This window comes from Rhipicephalus microplus, chromosome 3, assembly GCF_043290135.1.
Source record: "Rhipicephalus microplus isolate Deutch F79 chromosome 3, USDA_Rmic, whole genome shotgun sequence".
NCBI lineage: Eukaryota > Metazoa > Arthropoda > Arachnida > Ixodida > Ixodidae > Rhipicephalus > Rhipicephalus microplus.
In genome coordinates, this window is record NC_134702.1 from 257,489,933 (window position 1) to 257,509,162 (window position 19,230).

At 44.4% G+C, this 19,230-nt stretch overlaps 1 protein-coding gene and 1 long non-coding RNA gene across 2 annotated transcripts in view; both read right to left on the reverse strand.

The window, feature by feature from the left end:
- Nucleotides 1-19,230, reverse strand: part of LOC119181018 (uncharacterized) — a 219,213-nt gene that overhangs the window by 129,869 nt on the left and 70,114 nt on the right. The gene's annotated exons all lie outside the window — the stretch shown is intronic.
- LOC142804226 (uncharacterized) lies at nt 737-6,244 on the reverse strand. Its single transcript, XR_012894529.1, has 4 exons — nt 5,040-6,244; nt 4,247-4,504; nt 3,531-3,653; nt 737-2,981 (listed from the first exon to the last, which is right to left on the reverse strand). It is a non-coding gene; the product is annotated as an uncharacterized LOC142804226 (long non-coding RNA).

Sequence of the window (19,230 nt, forward strand, 5' to 3'; positions counted from 1 at the left end):
ACGTGTTTGGATATTCGACCAGCAAACAGTCTTCACGGAGTTTTGAAGAAAATCTACACATGCAGTGAGCTAACTGCTTGCAGCCAAGTTGACTGCCTTTGTAGGGACACGCTTTCGTGCTAATTTGGTGGGCATCATCACATGCAGCAAGACCAAAGAGCACGGACAGTTAGAGCTGACGCAAACAGAGTGATTAGTTTGTGTCTTCTCTCCCGCTATTTGCCATGCTGCACGCTTCAGTGTAATGTCGCTGTCAATGGTTAAAATGAACTATAGCAGTTATCGAGTTCTGCTGAGAGGGTCCCCTATTGTCCAGAATGGAATAGAACAATGGCAATTTGATTTGTGTGATAAAGAGATACCCTGCTTTTGGTTACTAGAATAAATTTCTAAACTGAAGTTTATTTTTTATTAACAACAGTTCCAGTGCAGATGAAAGGTGCATGGACAAAATTCGTGTATTCAGCTTGACTAGGCTTGTGACCTTAATTGTAATTGCGAACCGGTATCACAGTATGCATAAATATCACACACATATACAACCACGGGTGGTAGCTTGCTTATTCTGATTAAAATTGAAAGGTTGAAATTGACATATTCAACCAACGAAATGTGTACGAGATATGCCATGTAGAGTAGCTATGCTCGAAACTAATCTTCGCAGGTTCGTTCCATTTTAACCAATTTCTTGCCCATGAGTGTAGGTTGGTAAATGAAACTTCTTCGAACACACATATTCTGTGTAAGGTTACATTTATTTTTATGCAGTAGAAAACAAATTGAAATGTATAATGGCTCAAAAGAGAAATAACTAGAAACAAATTCAGCCAAATCATTACCAAACTTACTCACCAATGATAAACGGATTCTCATTTAAAAGATACATACATACATACATAAATACATACATACATACATACATACATACATACATACATACATACATACATATACGCACACACACATATACATATGTACATTCATACATACATACATACGCACACTCAGGCGTAAATATTAAAATGAATGGGTATAAAACAACAATTATAATACACTCATTTTGAATATACTACAGAAAGTAACTTACGAGAGAAATCCACCGGCACTGTTATGTCTGAACACGGTGTTTCTCGAACCATCTCGCAAAAGCTTGATGCATAGTTTTCCGCTGCTGCCCAGTGACAAGCAGTTTTTTTAAAAACACAAGAATAAAGCCCTTGACAATATCTTGCTAAAGAAAAGGGCTGTGCATCAATATTTTGTACATGTCTGCAATATCACTCTGTTTATTTACATAGCTTGGCTCATTCACAACCCACTAACAAAGCATGTTAGGACACTTGGGCTGAAAGTTGGCACAGCGCGAGTAAATTCTAGACAATACATGAATAATACAATTATAAGCTACTAAGCTCCTTGGTGCAAACAGTGTTTATATTGACTGCTATAAGTGCCATTTCGTTTCCCCAAAACACTTCTCAAAAGTAGAATCAACTTTATTTAGCTAAAAGTTTCTATTCTGGTGCGTCGTGGTGGCTCAACAGTGGAAGTGACTCTTTCGGCCAAGAAAACAAATACCAATTATTTTTCCAGTTCGTGAATTCACCCCAAAATAACATTGAGGCAGCTGATAGGAATGCTTTTGAAGAGAGGAAACCACCACATTCCCACCAGTTGTGGCCTTGGGTGGCTACTTCACTTGGACAAAAATGATGAAAAACACTCCTCAAGAAGACTTCAAAGTTTGGGCATCAACACAGTTCCCATAGAGCTGTCTATTAGTCTGCTTGAGAAATATTGAGTTTACTGGTGGGCAAAGACTGTACACTATGTGAGGTGATGCTCCAGTGCACTGCATGTATGTCTTGCTGCTGGCCTCAACTGCGATGTTGCTCAGCACATATGTGTAAAATAACAACTAATACTATGCCACTGCAAAGTAATTATGTGTCATTTGCATGAAACAGGGACCACAATAAAAGAACATAACAACATTTGCCTTCACAAAGTTCAATAATTGTAAATAAATTTCCTCAGAGTTTTCACAGTTCATCTGTGGATAGTAATATTGGTTGTAAACACCTTCTTACTTCCACTAACAAACCATTTTAAGATGCCAGATTCAATATTAGAGTATACCAGCACTTTTGTAGGGTTAAACAATTGCACAGGCACCTAGAAAAACACAAGTGAATGCATGCTATAGCTACATATAAAAATAAATACTTTTATTTCTAGTCTGAGTAGAGCTGCATAGATGATAAATCACTTGCATTACATTATGAACAAACCTATCCGAGCAAAGTATACATTTAAAAAGTTACACTTACACAGTAGATAAGTAGACTGTTGAAGGACGAATAGGCAGTGGGATAATACCCAAGCACTAAAATCTACTGTTAAGATATACTAGGAGTAGTGATGATCCTCTTCCTTCCAAATAAAATAATTCACATAGATTCACTTCCCAGAGCTTATACACTCATGGCACCACTGTTGCTATACAAATGAGTGTACACTGAAAGATTACATCGACTAAGTACATGATTACTGCATCCATGGCTGTACTTCTTGTACTACAAAGAATGCAAACACAGTTACCATTGGCGACCATAGATGCTGTGATTCCTGGCATGTAAATGTAGAGGCATGCAGGCACTTAACACACATGTTAAAAACTTCAGCTCAAAAATATTTGCCCACTAGCACTACAGCAGCCTTTAAATTAGTGTCATAGTTTGGTATCTTCCATGCAAAATTTAAATAATTTCGAATGCAAGCAAATGAACTGCTGAATAATGCACTGCTAAGAAGTTAAGCAGCAGCTGCTCCTGACATCACAATGTGCTCCTTCTGCTGTTGTAAACTTTGAGCAGGAGAACAGTCACTGGCAGTCCCTTTATACTTGTTGGTCTTCTGTGCTCTGTTCTTGATACACTGTTCATGACCGTGGAGCACCGAACCCCTTGTTACTGCTGGAACTTAGAAAAAACAGATCATTGTTACAACCATGCTACATGCAAGAGTGTATAGTTGTCAATTATGTGCTCATATTTACAGATATTGTATTTTCAGAAGCCAATGACAAGCCTCAACACATACACACACAAACAGTGAACACTGAAAATATATTTAATATGATACAAGAGCAAAGCTACAATGTTATAGATGAAGACATGAAACTTTTGACAGGCATAAAAAGCCAATAAAGTTTCTTCTATTTCGACTTTACACTAGGTGCGAGAAGTAGACCACAAATAAGTTCACTAAGAAACACAAGTTGGACTGCATTACAACACAACAGCCAATGTTCATAATTTTAAGGCTGTCTAACATAACCAGCTCACCATACCGCATATAGGAGCAAATGGGCAGTCTAGAAGACACAAAGAACTTGTGGATTATGAGTGTGCTTGTTGCTGACATCTATTATTCTAAATGAAGAAAACCTTTCAAAATTGCACTTCATCAGGGGAAATAATCATACGCAACAAACACAACGGGCTCCTACAGGTGCCACCAACACTCACCATTATTGTTGATACCAGTGTCTTGCCGGATGGATATGCTGCGTCCTGCACAGAACACCAAAGGAGCGCTCCATGACTTGGATTGCGTGTGTGCTAGCTTCATCGCTCTGCTGCTGAAATAGGCTAGCCACAGACAAAGAAATGAGAAGCCATGGCTTTGAAACACACTGAATGTGACATTTAGAGATCAACAATGCATACTTAGGTCAGGTACAATTTGTAGAAAAATATATATCACTATGCAATCGTGGTGAACATGTTCGGCTGAAACACAAGCAACAGCACTGAGAGAGAAAAAGCTACATTAAATAAAAGATGCAGTTACTGGCCCTATGTCATCTGAGGCTTCTTCAATAGGTCTTTCTCCTTGCAAGTTGTGTACAGCCAGGCAATTTTCACCCCCTTGCTATTTCCTTCCAGAGCACTTGATCCACAGAGGGAGTCACAAGCTCGAGAGCTCAATAAGGAATCAAAGTATTTGTGCTCATTTCAAAGCACAAGCTTTTGAGTCTCAGATTATTGGAGTTTCATTCATAAGCTGCAGGCTTTCAGCTTTCAACATTCTCAATTATCTTGCAATTTAGTTCTATAAATGTTGAATAAGAATTATGTGTGAGAATATTGCAGGTATCCACTGAAAGCAACCATGCTTGGGTTTTCAATTTGTGCACAGTAAGTGGTGTTCACGTAATCGTATGTATTAAAGAAAAACTAACCTTGCAGTCAGCCGTTAGGCAGTTTTGTGCCCTCGAAGCTCCCAAGCAGATTGCAGTCCTTCCAGATGAGGCTGCCATGCATGCTTCCACGCCACATCCGCTGAATGATAACAGTCCCAGCAGTGACATAGGCTTGCACAGTTAGGGAGAACGTGTCCTTCCTATTTTTGTACAGGTGCTCCAAGTAATGATGAGGATTGATGTGCCAGAATGTGCAACTGATGCATCACAGGACCTTAACAAACCAATCTCTGCGATCTGTGAAGAGCCAAAAACGAGATATTTAATTAAAAACAATCATTAAAAGCACTCACTTCTAATACTTATTTGAGGAAGCTATCACTTCGTTAAAGTGACCAAAATCTGCTATATTCACTTTGAAATAAACTGAAGCCTCATGTAAAATTTACGTACCGCAATATATATGTCCTACTGAAGTATAGTACTATTACAGTGGTAATCGTCTATAGAACTAATTTTCCAAAAGAACATAATTTTTTTAAGTGCAACGTGGCTCCTGAAAAATAAATTCACATTAACTTTCCAACTATCAAACGTGGTCAATCGACAGGCCCAACCTCATAATCAAACAAGAGCTCACTTGTATCAAATCACAAAAAACTTTTTATGTATTTGCTCCATAATATATGTATGTATATAACAGTAGTAAATTTTTCATGCTTCAACTTACCATAGAGAAACGTTACATCTGATGGGCTTAAAAACTTGCACACGTTATAGAACTGCGTGAATTATAGTACCGGTAAAATTTAGTTCTGCAAGGTGAACTCACCGATGGCAGCATTTAGTAGCCGTCGGTGTCATGAGGAACCAAGTACGGCCAACAGGCAAAGGGCATCTGCAGACTGGAAGCTGCCGATGACAGCAATGAAGGGCTGGCCAGGCGTGCACGTCCATTGATAAAGTGTAAGAACTGGCCATGACCGGCTGTTGTCAAGGCTATAGTGCCGTGCGAAGCGATGGCCAGACGAACTCGGAAACCTGTAGTTAGGCGATATTGGCCTACAACTTCATCCAAAGCAAGACACCGGTGAAATCTTTGCTTTTTTGGGGGGGGGGGCTGGAGGGAAGCTTGACGTTCACGGGCTCTCGCTGCCACATAGAACTCTCAATTTGTTACCGAAGAACAGTCTAGGCGCGCTTCCAAAGTAACACGATCCACAACAGAATGTAGCATCTCGCAGTTTTGGTTGATCACATAACAGCGCTAGGACTATGGTTATCCCAAAAAGGAGAAGTGACGACTTAACAAACAAAAGCGCCAAGCTGCCCCACCACGACTTCACAGGGCAAAACAGTTATCAACGCTGTCTTTCAATTTCGGTCAGACGACCACAGCTTGTTCACAAGTCTTGGAACGTCAACACAGCACCACTGTTCACAACGAACATCGTTTCACTCCCGAACAGTACATTGCTCTCAAGTAAATAGAAGCGTACGGGCTAACTAGTGGCGAAGCAAGAACCGAGCGCGTAGTTCATACGTTTACGTACGTACTTGGGGTCACTCAAGTAACGTGTCAAAACGCTGTCAATCCGAAATGTCGCACAGCACCAAACTGAGAGACTGGAAGGTCAAGCGAACGAACTGTTACCGGCACACAAACACACATTGCAGGCTTCTCGAGTGCTATGTCCGTCGATACATCGACGCCGATCCCCGCTTGATAACCACACCGACGCACAGGCTTCGCTGCGCTTCACCGTACACCATTGCACTGCCACAGCTTTCCGCACTGCTTACACGCACCAAAAGAGCTGCTGTAATCACAACACATCCGGTCAAACGCTGAAGTAACTCGTGCGAGAAGCGTTTGCTGAAAGTCGCACCGACCGATATGCTGTTTACGACGCCATGTTGTTTTCGACAACTGCGCAGCACATAAGATGATAAGAGAGCTCTTAGAAAGTACTTGCACTATTTTCACGGCGTGAAAAAAATTTCTCTTATGTGCGAGGGGGGTGATATGACGAACAGGACAGGCGTGCCAGATGAAAGAAGTGTTTTGGCAACGTCACGGAGTGAGCTGATGTAGAGGGTATTGCTTCACAACCAATCACAAGCTGTGCCCGTAGGCCAAGCCGTCGTCTGCTCGCGTTTTTCGTCTGCTTCGATCAGAGCATGCGACAGAAGATTCGCCTTCGCAACGCTATTATTCTCAGGTCAAGTGGTCGCTACGTCGCACAAAATACATGTCAGTGGCTCGCTCTACCTTTGAATGATGTTCGTGCGCCAAGTTAAATGGCTGGTAATTGACGCCGGGATGAATTCAGCCAAGGTTTGCTCCAGAATCGTGAGGGTTTGCATATTTTCGGTGTCATACAAAGTTACTAGGGTCATTTCATTCCAATTGCTTGTCATAATATCACGGTCCATATCAGTGTCTGAACAGTGAAGGTGAAGATGCATGATTTGTTTGTAGTTCCATGCTTAATCACACGCACCCCTAATACGCTTTGGTTTACAAAGTACGCTTTGTTCCAGATCGTCCCAAAGTGTATAGACAGCTGTGTTTCAGAGATCGCAACCATTGGACAGTTAGAGCCAATGAAAGTACACTAGAGCACAAACTTTAGGAACCACTCACTGAAAACTTCCTCTCATTTTTATTTCCAATATCGTGCAAAGAATGTGCTCCCATTAACCTCTTTGGTGGCAATTTCCACCAATGAGGCAAGGATCTCGAGTCGCACTTTTAATTGGATGAGATGGGGCGCAACACAACAACATAACAAATAAGGTTGATCCTATGTCATGTCGCGTTCGAATGCACCGACCATTCACGTATCACATTGGTTTTCATCCAACCACAAATCTGTACATGCGTAGTTTTATGCCATTGACGCCCAATAGAATTCTTCAATTACTGCAACTTCGATCTTATTGGACGGTGGTGGTTGTCAACACCATCCACTGCGTACAAGGGAAACAACACGCGAAGCTCAAAGCGCCGAAAGAAATAAAAACGCACCAGCAGTCATCAGGCAGCCCTTAATGGGCGTGAATTAACTCAAAACAGCCAAGGCACCAAAGTATACCGCTGCGGCAGCAGGTTCTAAGTAGCCACATTGTTCCTAAGAGTGGTCCGGACCACTCTTGGGATTTTCTCTCAGCCATGCTGTTTTTACGCACAATTTTGCTTCGTGAATCCACTTACGAGCACTTTTCGGTGACGTGAGCAAATATAGCAACTGCATCACCATCGCTGACATGTTCCCGGGCAGTCACAGCGCGCTTTATTTGCAGCGGCCGATGTGACAACTACGGCCTCTTACGACGTTTTTTCGTTTCGTGAATCGACTTACGCAACAAAATTTCTCTTGCGCAAAAATGTTTTCGTAAGTGTGTTTTGTGAATCCGGGCCCAGGTACTCGGCTCTTAGTGAAGAAACCAACCTTGGCGTAGATACAATGAATGATAATCTGACGAGTATCATTACGGAGTGTGCAGGGATAGTTAGAGGCAGGGTAGTTAGACAGGACACTGGCAAGCTTTCCCAGGAAACGAAGAACCTAATTAAGAGCGTCAAATCATGAAAGTGTCAAGTACAACAGACAAAATAGAACTGGCAGAGCTTTCGAAGTTGATTAATAGACGTCAAGTATGCGATGTAAGAAGGTATAACATGGAGAGAATTGAACACGCTCTGAAAAACGGAGGAAGCGTCAAAGCAGTGAAGAGGAAACTTGTGATAGGCAAAAGTCGGATGTATGCACTAAGGGACCAAGAAGGCAAAATAACTACCAATATGGATAGGATAGTTAAAATAGCGGAGGAGTTTTACAGAGATCTGTACAGTAGCCGAGACAACCACGACCATAATACTATAAGAACTAGTCGTAACCCAGATGACACCCCACCAGTAATGATAGAAGAAGTCAGAAAAGTTTTGTAGAGCATGCAAAGAGGCAAAGCTGCTGGTGAGGATCAGGTAACATTAGATCTGCTGAAAGATGGAGGACAGATTGTGTTAGAGAAACTAGCCACCCTGTTTACGAGGTGTCTCCTGACGGGAAGGGTACCAGAGTCTTGGAAGAACGCTAACATCATCTTAATACATAAAAGAGGAGATGACAAAGACTTGAAGAATTACAGGCCGATCAGCTTGCTCTCTGTAGTATACAAGCTATTTACAAAGGTAATTGATAACAGAGTAAAGAAAACATTAGAATTCAATCAACCAAAGGAACAAGCAGGATTTCGAACAGGCTACTCAACAATTGACCACATTCATGCTATCAATCAGGTAATAGAGAAATGCTCAGAGTATAACCAACCACTATACATAGCCTTCATAGATTACGAGAAGGCGTTTGATTCAGTAGAAATATCAGCCGTCATGCAGACACTGCGGAATCAGGGCGTAGATGAAGTATATATAAACATTCTGGAAGAAATCTACAGGGGATCAACTGCTACCAGAGTGCTTCATAAAGAAAGCAACAGAATACCAATCAGAAGGGTGTAAGGCAGGGGTACACAATCTTCCCAATGCTACTTAACGCATGCCTACAGGAGGTTTTCAGAAGCCTAGAATGGGAACAGTTAGGGATAAGAGTTAATGGAGAATACCTTAGTAACCTGCGATTCGCCGATGACATTGCATTGCTGAGTAACTCAGGGGACGAATTGCAACTCATGATTACGGAGTTAGACAAGGAGAGCAGAAAGGTGGGTCTTAAAATTAATCTGCAGAAAACGAAAGTAATGTACAACAACTTCGGAAAGAAGCAGCGCTTCGAGATAGGTAATAGTGCACTTGAAGTTGTAAAAGACTATGTCTACTTAGGGCAGGTAATAACCGCAGAGCCTAACCACGAGATTGAAGTAACTAGAAGAATAAGAATGGGGTAGAGCACATTCGGCAAGAACTTTCAAATCATGACAGGTAGATTTCCACCATCCCTCAAGAGGAGGGTATATAACAGCTGTATCTTGCCGGTACTTAGCTACGGAGCAGAAACCTGGAGACTTACAAAGAGGGTTCAGCTTAAATTGAGGACGACGCAGCGAGCAATGGAAAGAAAAATGGTAGGTGTAACCTTAAGAGACAAGAAGAGAGCAGAGTGGATTAGGGGACAAACGGGGGTTAAGGATGTCATTGTTGAAATGAAGAAGAGGAAATGGACTGGGGCCGGGCATGTAGCGCATAGACAGGATAACCGTTAGTCATTAAGGGTAACTAACTGGATTCCCAGAGAAGGGAAGCGGGTTAGGGGAAGACAGAAGGTTAGGTGGTCAGATCAGATTAAGAAGTTTGCGGGTATAAATTGGCAGCAGCAAGCACAGGGCCGGGTTAACTGGCGGAACATGGGAGAGGCGTTTGCCCTGCAGTGGACGTAGTCAGGCTGATGATGATGGTGATGATGATCATTAGCCAGATATGCAAAGTATATATACAGTCAAGCCCACATATGACAGTCCCACCTAAAGTCAATTTTCGCTCAAGGGAAGACACTGGTCTTAAAAATGAAGTATTTAATATTAGAGATATTTAATGAAGTCGGGTGGGTATTTGTGTGTGTGTGTCCTCTTTTCTAAAATGTAGTGTGTTTTATTGAACCTCATTTATTTTTCAGAGTATAAGAAAGTGGGTCATGTCATTTCTTACGGGTGAGTAAGGTGCTTTCCCTTGTTATTTTTTGGTTCAGTTAAGATGCAGCTGTAGCCAAAGATCTGCCACGTGGAGCAATGCTGCTTATATTGATGCTGATACACATCATCACGTAAAGTTTTCAATTATGTTAATGCTTCCTAATTCTGAAGAGTAATTTGCTCACAATATTGCTCACAATTTGCAAAACCGTTGCGTGCAACTCGTCAGTTGAGACGGATTGTCAAATTTGGAATGTGACCACTCGAAGTGAGTAAAACTCCGACATTAAGGACATTTTGAAGCTGACAATGTTGAAATTGAGCGAGACAGGATGGAGTAAAGAAAAAATAAACGCGTGAGAAGGAGGGTCATCCGTGCACTAAGCTGTGGTATGGGCTATGTGATTTGTGCGTATCATATCATTGGTATATGGGTAATGTTGTGTACAGTTTACCGCGGGAGAGTTTTTCCTTTTATGCTGAGTGTGAAGCAAAGGGTGCATGTGGAGCTTGACATCGGCGGAGGTATTGATCTGAGTTGCAGTGGCGCCCACCTGTGACGTCGGTGTTGTTGGAAAGTGGCTTCACCTGCAATCGATTTTAGTTTAGTAATTGTTGGGCGAAGACGGCATTCGTCAGCTGTACGCGTTGATGGTGCCTAAGGCGCGTAATGTAGGTTTTGTTGTAAACTTGTGTTCTTTCTTTGAGCACACTTGTTCGTTGTGTGCTAAGAAGTAAATGTGTCTAAGTCAGTTTGATTAGCGGCACTTTTTATTTTCAATAGCTACGGGATCATTATATGTTATGACAATGAACGTGTTTCTCTTGTGGGAGACCTAACGTGTGCCAGTGTGTGCATCCGCGCCAGCACACATCTCTTATTTATTGTGATACTCGAGCTGTTGAATGTTCCAGTATGTTGCTTTGTCTTACGTAACACTCGTAAAGCTCTAATTCACGTCAAGGTACAGCCCGTCATACGAAATTCGAGCTGGTTTTTTAATTCACTTGCAACGTTGATTGACTGATGCGGTCCACACAATTGCGTTTTGAGGCGTTTGTAAAACTTTAACTGCATGCGAACAAATCGATGCCTGTTCTTGGCAAATCGCTGTACCTTTAGTGTGTACTCTAAAAAAGTCACAGCTTTGCCGCAAAGGCGAGGCAATGAACACGATAGCAACAAATTGGTAGGTCACGCGCAGAATGGCCAGCAGATAAACGTGTCCCGCGTTTTTTTCCGCTCAAATGACGCACGAAACGTACTCTCAGGTATATGCGAACGTGAATAAGCATCTCAGTTGTTACTTCGCTGTGTCTGAAAAGCGCGCTCTTTTCGCAAACGTAGTCTGTGCAACGATTGCAGTGACTTTCGTGCGCGCCGGAACTAAAACAGAATCATTGCGGGAAAAGCCGAACGCCAGCCAAGACGTACGATTCTCCCTACCACGAGATAAGTGCGCGTGAGTGAGCTTCGACCACCTGCTCTTTGCGGGCAAAATGCGCGTGGTAAATCAGAGCGCGGCTGCCACATTGTGACTATCTTGTTACGCGTGTTCATTGTGCGATCGTGCTGGTAATGCTGAAAACACGATAGTTCCCCCCAAAATACCCATCAGCAGTGGTAAGTGGTTGATATAGGTAGCTTGCCGCTTGAACGTTGAGGACGAGCTCCTTGTTGGCTCAGTGGTTGACCCCTCGCACTTATGATTCAGAGGACTGAAGCTCGATTCCGCCCGCCTGAGCCGTTTTCAAATTTTTTGCTTTCTTGAATTTTGATTGATATGTAGGGTTAACGGCCCAAAACCACCATATGATTATGAGATACACCGTAGTGGAGGGCTCCGGAAATTCGACCACCTGGGTTTCTTTGACGTGCACCCTAATCTGAGTACACGGGCCTACAGCATTTCCGCCTCGATCGGAAAAGTAGCTGTCGCAGCCAGGTTTCTTGCATTTTCACACACACACACACACACACACACACACACACACACACACACACACACACACGCACGCACGCACGCACACACACGCACACACGCACACACACACACGCACACACACACACACACACACACACACACACACATGTATATATATATATATATATATATATATATATATATATATATATATATATAGGCAGGCATGGTGGTTGAGTGGCCGTAGCGTTGCATATAGTCTAGTAGATCCTCCGTGAGCGGTCACAACGTGGTTTATTTCGACGTTTTGGCCTAGAGTCTGGCCTTCATCAGGAATAAAGATACAGTTTGTCGGTGCTCAGCTTTATACAATCTCAAATCAGAGGGCAAGGTAAGAGGGAAAAAAAAGAAAAGAAAAAAAAGAAAAGAAAAGAAAAGGAAAGAAGAAAAAGAAAAAAGAGAAAAATAATATACGGTGACCGCCCCTCGGGTGCCCCCCTTCCACTTTTCCCTCCACTCCCCCCCATCTCTCTCCCCCCTCTCCCCTTCACCTTTCTGATGTCAGCGGTCTGTGTATGTTTCCGTTCACTAGCGCATTCCTCCCGATCAGACGGTCCCTCCTGGCACTGGCGGTTCGGTGTGGGGCAAAAAAGAGAGCTTTGGACTTCCTGAAAAGGCTTAGGACTTCCTGAAAAGCTCTTTTTTGCCCCACACCGAACCGCCAGTGCCAGGAGGGACCGTCTGATCGGGAGGAATGCGCTAGTGAACGGAAACATACACAGACCGCTGACATCAGAAAGGTGAAGGGGAGAGGGGGGAGAGAGATGGGGGGGAGTGGAGGGAAAAGTGGAAGGGGGGCACCCGAGGGGCGGTCACCGTATATTATTTTTCTCTTTTTTCTTTTTCTTCTTTCCTTTTCTTTTCTTTTCTTTTTTTTCTTTTCTTTTTTTTCCCTCTTACCTTGCCCTCTGATTTGAGATTGTATAAAGCTGAGCACCGACAAACTGTATCTTTATTCCTGATGAAGGCCAGACTCTAGGCATATATATATATATATATATATATATATATATATATATATATATATATATATATATATATATATATATATATATATATATATATATATATATATGTTGAGCATTATTTAGGCGTCCAGTCTTTTCATCTGTACATACTCATCATCACCAGTCAAGTTTAGGTTGTGGGGCACATACTCGAGTCAATAAAGGAGAGTCTTGAGTGTACTGGACGCCATCTTACAAGTGGTGGAGAGTGTTGCCCGGTTCCTGCGTCCTCTTGCGTTATCGGACACCCCAGCGTCTTCTAGAACACAATCCTGGAGCTCCGTTCAGGCCGCCGCTTAAACGACCTGGGTCCGGTAATGTCGCAATCCGCCCAGCCCAGCGTGCCAGCTTTGCCACCGCTCCCACCGCCAAGAAACCCTTCTCACCTGGTCACCAGCCCTCAAAAGGATCCTCCGCTGTTCGCAGGGCTTCCGGGTGAAGACCTTGAAGACTGGCTCGAGGAGTATGACTGCGTGAGTGTTATCAACAACTGGGATGAGCATGCGAAAGCCACCCACGTTGCATTCTACTTGAGCGGCGTCGCAAAAACGTGGTTTTTAAACCACGCTACCGATTTTTTGACATGGCCCGCCTTTATGCGCCAGCTCCACCAGATTTTCGCCAACCCGTCAGTACGCTCGGATATTGCCAAGAAAAGGCTTGGTGCACGTTTTCAACGCCCTGGCGAGTCTTACGCTTCTTACACTGAAGATGTTCTCGCCCTTGGCCGCCGCATCGACAACCATATGGCGGAAAACGACCGCGTGCGCCACCTGCTGTAAGGCATTGCGATGGTCGCTTTTAATGCGCTTGTGGTGCAGAATCCCCAGACCGTTGCCGATGTTGTAGCTACCTGTCAGCGCCTCTAGGAGCTTCAAACCACTCGGGTGCAACCTGATATGCCTGATCTCAGCTCAGTTCATGATACAACAGAGCTGCGTGCATTGATCCGATCTATCATCATCCGCGAGGAACTTCCTGCAGAGGCTTCACCTAGCCACCTCGATATCCGAATGACGCCACCCGCTATTAGTTTACGCGACGTCGTGAGGGAGGAGCAGGCCTTGATGACTGGTACGCCAGTTCCGAGTTCACATCCCATGTCCATTCCAAGTTATGCTCACGCTGCTGCAACGACACCTACGCCCCACCAAAGCCTGGCCTCGATGACTGTCACACCTGTCCCGAGCTCATATCCCGTGGCCATGCCAACGTATGCTCAGGTTGCTGCTAGGACACCTGCACCGCAGCAAAGCCCAATGCAGCTACCAGCGCTCGAAGTGCATGGCTCGCTCAACTCACTCTCACCGCGACCATCTTCCCAGCCTTACAACGCCTGGCGCAGTTCGCGGCCGACTTGCTTCTATTGCGGCATCCGTGGTCATATTTGAAGGTTTTGCTGCCACCGTCAGCAAGACGAACGACGAAGCTACGATAACCTTGAACGGGGCGACTTCTACGCCACTGGACCACCCTATCGCCGGCTGTATCCGAACAGCACACGTCGGTCGCCGTCTCCGCAGAACTTTGTCCCAGTTGGCAGTTCCCGGTTGTCACGTCGTCGCTCACCTTCACCGATGCGGCATTCCTCTTCACCACTCCGACCTTCTACTTCAATTCCCGACCGCTAACTGGAAAACTAAACAGTGCAGCTTCGGGAGGGAAAGCTGCATCTTCCGAACTGCGTCAAACTCCTCCGGTCCGCCCATCGAAAGTTTTATTGGTGTATGTTGAAGGTATACAGACAGAGACACTGGTGGACACAGGCGCATCACTTTCCGTAATTCATGCAGACTTTTGTACCTGCTTGAAAAAAGTTAGGACGCCCTACGATGGTCCTCCCCTTCGTTGCGCAGATGGAGTCCCTATTCAGCCTTCAAGTGTTAGCACAGTCATCGTTTTTATAGATGACATCCTTCACCACAATCAGTTTCTTGTACTTCGTTTGTGCACTCACACAGTAATTTTAGGATGGGACTTCCTTTCTTCGGCATCAGCTTTCATATCGTGTCATCAGCGAGTCATTCAAATGTCAGCTACTGAGAGTTCATCCGATGTCGATCCCTACAGCTTCCGTTTCTTTGCTGCCACTGATTGTTTCATTTCGCCAGGAGATCAACAACTTCTAACAATTTATGCACTAAGTGCTTGAAGTACGCACAATGAACAGGATGTTCCTATCGCGTTAACTCCTAAAGGTGAAGCTTTAGGGTCCCCTAAAGCTTCGCCTTGTGAGAGACAGACGAACGGATGGATTGACGGATGGAGACCCTTCGAAGCTTCTCCCCACTCATCATTATTCACTGAATGGATATGCTGTGATTTTTTTACGCTAAGTAGACATACCATATTCTATTTTCGACACACGATGCACCAAAAAGGTCTTGCAGCGGAAGCTAGAATATTAGTCTTAAATTGCGTGATTGGGAAGGCATTCGCAAGGCTTATTCCAAAAACTAGAATTTTCCCGCCAGGCTTATTCCAAGACCGAGTAAGAGCCAGAAGTTGTCAACATAAAAAAAATTGGCCCCATATCTGCATGTTAATCTGCAAATGTCGTCAAAAGACGATAGTCTTGCGTGTGGAGAGAGTGAACAAAACATTTATTTGACGTTCTGCGCAAGAAAATTGGTGAATGGTATTCTTGAGGCGCTGCGTTAGAGTGCCCCGAGCGTGCAGTCGAGACCAACGAACGCATCAAGTCTCGTCACATGTGAGCGCCATCTGGCAGTTCTCTTAGAAAACCAAGCGCGTGGCTCTGAGACGGGTGTGCGCGCCCATCTCAGAGGGGATAAGGTGTAGAAAGCAAGGTGACGGGTAGGTGCCACCGCCGTCTCCTCTTAGCAAAGCGTTGAAAACACTCGCCTTTCCGTGCAAGTGTTGCATGGTCAGCGCAGCGTGATAAGCGCTACGGTCCATCAAATTACTCATATATGCCTTTTCTAGAAAATACGCACATGCAGAACACATACGTGTTGTTATGGACCCCCAGACATGCGCAATATCTGCTTTTTAATTGACAATTGCACAAGCATGAACACTAAGTCTTGAGCAACATTACTGGGTGCTGCGGATGGTGTCGACCGTTTCAAGTACTTGATGCCGTTAAGAGTGGACAAACAGTCAACTGTACAGACAGACAGACCAATTTTTTGCGTTGAAAGTTCTTAAGAAAGACTATCGTCTTTAAAAATATTAGATGGGAAGCAGCTCTTTGATTAGCCTGTGTAATGCTATCCCTCCGTCTGCACCACTCTCCTCGCCGCAGGTAATAAAGTTGTGCCAAGTATCTCACGCTCTCTAGCAATGCACGGTGACGTCTCTCTCCCTCAGCTACCGCGCACTCGTTACGTATGAGCTCTCTCTCATTTCACCCTCTCCACTGCTCGCTAGGCTCAAGCCCACTCCTCACGGGAGCACCATCTCACCCGTGCCATGTCTCTCCATCTGTCAGCGAGAAGAAGCCGCGAGCCGGTGCGTGCGCCTCAAGAATCTCGCGGTGCCGACAATGTGTACAGCGTGCCGCTGCATGACACGTGATTGCGCCGACGGGCGGGACGCCGTCACGGTAGCTTCCCGCTAGTGTGCGCGTACCTTTCCCGGCTGTCGCCGGTGTTGCGAGGATTAGTAAAGCCGATTGCGTTTGAAAATAGCGACGTCAACACTGACAAGGCGCGAGCAGGGGAAGTCGAACGCAAGCGTTCGCAATGGAAGACCAGCGATACCGAGATTCGCTCGGTGGATTTCAAGCTCGACGGTTGTGCTCTCGCGATCTCCGACGCCAGCGTAGCTCCCGCTGACTGGTTCGCCCTCCACGGTCTTCTGACGCCGTGCAGCTCTCGCATTGTGGTGCCCCGCCTTTGGACTGCTTCGACCGTATCCCCACTTTCCTATCTCCTTCTATTTCCCGTCGCTTGCCTCTCTACTTCTTCATCTATTTCCTTCTATTCTTAGCTCTCTTTACCTTCACCCCTATGAGGCACTGCGCCATGTCGCCTATAGGCAGACAGAAATCAGGTGCCTTCTTCCTTTCCTTACAACCACTACCGCCCCTACCCGCGATACCGATGAGGTGTGAGTCAAGAACACCGATCGCGTTCGAGAATACAGACGGCACGCGGGTAACACCGCTGTGACGCGAGCCAAGGAAGCCGAGTGCAAGCTTCTTCAACGCGTCCCGCCTCCACTGACTTTGCGTTTCAAATAATTATTCACTAGAGTAAACGTCACACCCTGTTTCGCTTCACAGCGTTCTTTCAGCCCCCACGTCGACAGCTGTTTCAACCGGGTCAACGCCGTGCGCACCGCTGCTGCTTCGCTGCCCATCAGGGTTCCTTTCGGGAAGATGGTTCATAGTTTATTCTTAATAAGACAGTAGTTTATTTATTTATTTATTCATCTATTTATTTATTTATTTATTTGGCGACATTTTCCGCAATGCACAAGGCCTGGGATAGTTGGGTTGAGACAACTGTGTCCCACCACAACTGTGAAAGAAAAGGGTAATGTGTCCTGTGTCGTATTCTCATCAGCAAGCGTCATCACGGTACCGGGTTCACCTCTTTTGCGAGTCGGCTGTGCGCGGCACCTTTATGATGCTGAGTGCGCACTTGAGGGGGTGGTATACCGGGGGACGTAGACGAAGGGTAAGCCTTATGGGTCAGACATGGCAACTTCATCAAGATCATGGGTGAAACTGACTAATTCGATTTTTAAAACTAAATGTATATAAGGAGAGGTTGGTACCAATGCGTGGTGCCTTCTACTCCTCTTCTCTTGCACAAAAGTCGACATCGCACATTTCGTAGCGAACGAAAAGCTATACATATGCACATAGCACAATACTTACACAATGAGTTCACGTTTTTCAACACTGAGTGTCCACACCACACAGAAATGTGTCCACACTACATAGAAATGTGTCCGTACCACCCTGAGTTTGTAAGAACACAAGTAATTACGCCAATTTAAGTGTTCACACAAAACTTGAAAGTTCAGTAAGATATCGAAGGTGATCTTGTCGCTAATACTGAACTGTTTTCAGAAAGGTTTTCCCAAAAATATCATAGTGAAACACGAAAATACTGTTTTGAAACATACCGCAGTTAACAGTGAAGTACATTTGTTTTTTTTGTTTAGTACTTTTGAGCTATTTCTGATTCCTCCAGAAAGTGAACGACTGCACGCGCTGCAGTGGCTTGTAGTTTTCCTTTTGGTCATGGACCCAAGACTTTTGGAATTGATGAAGTTTGCTTATCCAAAGAATTGAATTTTTGAAAAAGGTTCTTTCGAGGCACGTCATGATTTTTACAATGCAGAAGAGTGTGCTCCACGTCTTCTTGAGCTTCTCCACATGAGCAGGTAGGACTGCCAGCTTTCCTTATTTTATACAGGAAAGCGTTGGTGTAGGCTGTACCAAGTCGAAGCCTATGAATGACTGTTTCTACCGATCGGCTAACCTTTAACGGAATATTAGATTCTATACCGGGATCAATGTTATACAACGGAAAGTTTTGCGCACCATTTTCGAACCAGGTTTCCTCAGACAGTTGACAGCTCAGCTTATTTATTAGGTACCGTGCATCGCTCATCGATAGACGTAGCAGTAATAGATTATTTTATTGATGTGCTGCATGTGCAATGTGATCAGCTATCTCATTTCCTGTGATTACACAGTGGCTTGGCACCCACTGGAACATTATAGTGTGCTTTAAATATTTTGCTATAGTATACGTTCCCTGTATTTCATATGCGAGCTCACTAGCTTTGTTGCCCAAGCTGATTGCTTTTAAAGAAACTAATGAGGACTGTGAGTCACAGATAACTACCCATCTAAGTGGACCTGGCTGTAAACATATGAAGCGTAAAGCACAGAGTATTGCACAGAGTTCTACGGTTGTGGATGTAGTGAAATGGCTGAGTTTAAAAGCTTTTCTCGCTTGGTATGCAAGTACAAAGAATTCCGATGTAGAACTTCGATTCAGACATGATCCGTCGGTGTACACGGGAATATAGTCTTCATATTTGGTGTAAAGGTGGCTTAAAGTTAGTTGCTTCAGAACAATTATGGGAATATCATTCTTACAATTTAATCCGGGAATCGAAGTTGTAATACCTGAGATAAGAGTCGCCATGGTGGGTGGGATGCACATGGAGGTCAGTATTCGTGCGTAGGCAGTAAACTCTTCAATTTTACTATAGTTTTATGTATTCTTGCAGGTGATCTCTCATGAATAGCTTGGTATAGGGGATTTTTTCCGGCTCAGCTGAGCCTATGCCGCCAGGAGTACTCTCCCTTTTACGCACTCCGAAGGAGCGGCGCAGCAAGACTGGACTGACATCCCCATATCGTCCAGCGTCGCCACTCGCAGAAACG